The sequence below is a fragment of the Mandrillus leucophaeus genome, unplaced genomic scaffold (genome assembly GCF_000951045.1).
Source record: "Mandrillus leucophaeus isolate KB7577 unplaced genomic scaffold, Mleu.le_1.0 Scaffold1201, whole genome shotgun sequence".
Taxonomy (NCBI): Eukaryota; Metazoa; Chordata; class Mammalia; order Primates; family Cercopithecidae; genus Mandrillus; species Mandrillus leucophaeus.
The window spans coordinates 133,121-137,394 of record NW_012100333.1 but is presented as its reverse complement, the minus strand read 5'-3'; positions in this window follow the sequence as shown (position 1 = coordinate 137,394).

The window sequence follows — 4,274 nt, the reverse complement described above, 5'->3', positions numbered from 1 at the left end:
AGGCGCCCGCCACATCGCCTGGCTAGTTTTTGTGTTTTTTAGTAGAGACAAGGTTTCACCGTGTTAGCCAGGATGTTCTCGATCTCCTGACTTCGTGATCCACCCATCTCTGCCTCCCAAAGTGCTGGGATTACAGGCTTGAGCCACCGCGCCCGGCCTATTCTCTCTTTTCTTAAGGCATTTTGATTATATGTAGATATTTTTCTGTGCTTTTTTGAAATATACGTAAATTATATTAACAGTTAAATAAATCTTACGTCATTTTTTCAGACTCCAGATTATCTTTATCTAGTACTTCAGATTTTTTGCTTTCTTTTTTCTTCTAAAAAGTTCATTTTTTTCATTTTTAGTCCTTCAAAGTAGACACAAATTTGTTTACATAAGCGCTCATTTTAAGAGCACACAGATGCTTAGCACAAAGATAGGATTAAATTTTGCAACACAGAATGATAAAGACTGAAAGATACTAAGTTTCTTTGAAAGAAATCTGATTATCCAAGGTAATTATCCAATATTTGCAGACTAAAGTACTTATACTGCAAAAGCAGAAACAGTTCAGTGCACAAACTGAACAGTGGAGTCTGTAGTTATATCTTACTTTCTATTTATTACTTCAGAACAATTAACGTAGTTATGTGCAGGGTTTGCAGACAAACTGCATTCATATACATTAAACAGTATTATATATTTTTTGAGATAGAGTCTCACTTTGTCACCCAGGTTGGAGTGCAGTGGCATGATCTTGGATCACTGAAACAGCTGCCTCTCAAATTCAAGCAATTCTCCTGCCTTAGCCTCCCAAGTAGCTGGCATTACAGCACGTGCCATCATGCCTGGCTAAGTTTTTGTATTTCTAGTATAGATGGGATCTCATCATGTTGGCCAGTTTGATCTTGAACTCCTGACCTCAGGTGATCCACCCGCCTCATTCTTCCAAAGTGCTGGGATTACAGACGTGGGCCATAAACAGTATTTTCTGCATCATATGAATATAAAGCCACAATACTTACTTTGAATGAATCACTTAAATTGTTATTTTAATATTGTTATTTGTACTTTTGAAATATAAAGTGTTTTAACTGAAGTATAGTTGAATTTTTTTTTTTTTTTTTAGATGGAGTCTCGCTTTTTTGCCTTGGCTAGACCACAGTGCTGCAATCTCATCTCACTGCAACCTCTACCTCCTGGGTTCAAGCGATTCTTCTGCCTTAGCCTCCAGGGTAGCTGGGATGACAGGCGGGCTCCACCACGCCCAGCTAAATTTTTTTTTGTATTTTTAGGAGAGATGGGGTTTCACCATACAGGCCAAGCTGGTCTCAGACTCCTGACCTCATGATCTGCACACTTCGGCCTCCCAAAGTGATGGGATTATAGATGTGAGACACCGCACCCAGCTATAGTTGTAATTTTTTTTTTTTTTTCCAGAAAAGGGCTTTCCTTTTCCGGATTAAACCAAATTTTTTTTTTTTTTTTTTTTTTTTTTTTTGAGACGGAGTCTGGCTCTGTTGCCCAGGCTGGAGTGCAGTGGCCGGATCTCAGCTCACTGCAAGCCCCGCCTCCCGGGTTTACGCCATTCTCCTGCCTCAGCCTCCCGAGTAGCTGGGAGTACAGGCGCCTGCCACCTCGCCCGGCTAATTTTTTTTGTATTTTAGTAGAGACGGGGTTTCACCGTGTTAGCCAGGATGGTCTCGATCTCCTGAACTCGTGATCCGCCCGTCTCGGCCTCCCAAAGTGCTGGGATTACAGGCTTGAGCCACCGCGCCCGGCCTATAGTTGTAATTTTTAAAAATGCTACATACATTATGACTAGTTCATTAAAATTATTCATACTTAGATACTTATACCTAATATCCAAAGGAAATTTACTACCAAATTGTTACAGTAGATATTAGTGTGACATGTTTATTACTTTATTCAATAGGGATAATTATGAGTAAACACATCTTTAGTATCTTTTATTGCACTAAATTGGAACGCTGCTACTACAGGACAAATAAAGACAGGTAATGTGGCCACGCAGAAACAATAATAACTCTTCAGTTTGCTATGTTACAAGTTCTAATATATTCCACTCTATGGAAACAGTCAGATTCTATTTCTTCATCTTTAAGTGTTGTTGGAAGTTGTCAGATGTATTTCAATACAGAACCTCCATTCAATGGCTAGGAGATGAGAGGGCAGCAAAGGTAGAAAAAAAACTTTAAAAATTCTTCTGAAAATCTGCCCTCTTTCTTCCTAAAGCTCATGTTTCTCAGCTGAGAGTAGCTGTGCACTTTGGGTGTTTAGAGAAGAATTGCTTTTAGGGGAATATTCTTTTACTGACTTGATCAATCATGTCTAATCTGAGCTTTTTCTTAAGGTCTTTTTAACTTTTTTCTATGAAAATAATCTTGCTCAGATCAAGATATCTTTTTTCTCTCCAATGCTTTCAGAAGCTCTATTAGTATCCTATGGTGTCTTAACACGGTGGGCTGTCACAGTGACAATTTTTGTAGTTATTGCTATTTGGACTCATGCTCAAAATTTGGCGATATTTTTTCCTTGTCACCTCTATACATAGAAACTGTGGCTGAAACACTGCTCACATTCCCATTATTGTGAAGGTGTAATTCTACTGAGGAGGCCTGCAGATTCTCCTCCTGCAGCTCAGGCTTCACTCTCTGATGTGACACTAGAGTGCTGCTGTGACAAATGGAGGTCACATAAAATGTGAGCTGTGCTGTGGGTTGTGCCTCAGTGGCAGATGATAGAGATCAAGAGAGGACACTAGCAACCAGGAGAAAGCAAGCAAGAGTGTTGTAACCCAGTGCCAGGGAGTACAGAACCACTGCTCTAAAATGTAAATAGCCAAAAAGATAGAACCCTTTTCAACCATTTTTGTAGCAGAGTGAAAGCCTACCTTCAGCAGGCACCTGGCTTCAAGCTGCTAAACTACATCCTGTTATGAAGATGTGAAAAGTTTATTTGTCATTGAAAATAAGCAATTAGCATACACAGATGGCCTCGTCAATCTCCAGGTGAATTTAGGATGAACTATGTATGACATGGTGCTTTAAATTCTTCTACTTATGGTCCAATTATAGTGACCATCTTTCTGTCTCTGCAGTCTCTTAAGCAGATTGACGAAGATCCATGTCACATTCAAGTTCTGTTGTGTAATAAAATCGTTTTCTTTCTATTCTATTATTGTGGAGTTTCTCTGGGGTGGAGAAAATTTTTCTTTTAATTATTGTTTCCAAACACTGTCTAGAATTACCAGACATGATATAAACACATAAGGTACCAACCAGAATTTGCTCTAGAGACTTTCCCTCTCAGGCTTCCGGTCAACTCAAAGTTGTGCAGCAAAGTGCCTAAACATGCAGGCAGAATTGTGTCCCTGCCTATTTGGTAGCTATAGTCCTCTACAGTCACTTCTAGAAAGGCTAGACCACATCGCTACAAACTTCACCGGGCAGCAATCAATCATTTTGCCTCTTTCAATGACTCTTGTATCTTCAGAATGAAACTGATACAGAAACTGTGTAGCCCAGAAACCCAATCAGAATAACATGTGTGCAATTGAGTAGACATTTAGACATGAGAATCCCCACTTTCCCCTCACTCCTCTTGCCAAAGTGCTCACAAATGTGCAGTTAACACCTGTTGCTACTCCAGCCATTCAGGCACTAAATGTGCGGCTCCAAATTTTGAATTTAGATCTTGAGATTTGGGAAATAAAAAACTTTTATCTAAAAAATGCAAGTCCCTTTGGTTATCGACCTCAGAGAGACATTAAAATAAAAGTGCAGTTACTTCTTCTCCCTTTGAACTATGTATTCATCTCTTAAAACTGTTCACTATTGCCACAAGTAGACATAAATTAAACTAATAATGTCACATTGGACACTATATCCCATATCCTAAACCATAACAGTATATATCTAATCAATAATCAGTGCTATTTCTGTAAATAAATATTTCTGACAAACAACTTTGTATCATCTTTTAATGGTAGGTTGTATTGATATCTTTAAAAAATAAAATTTTTCGACCCCGGAGCAAAAATATATTGAAGAGTATTTTATATATACATATTTTTGAATTTGCCAGTTTGACTTTTCCTTTTAATTCCTAGTTTAATTCAGTTTTTGTTAGAAAACACACAGTGTATAATTTTAGTTTTTCAAATTGATTTGTTGTTGTTTCGAGACAAGATCTTACCATCACCCAGGCTGGAGTGCAGTGGGATAATTTTGGCTCACTGTAGCCTCAGCCTCCTGGGCTCAAGTGAT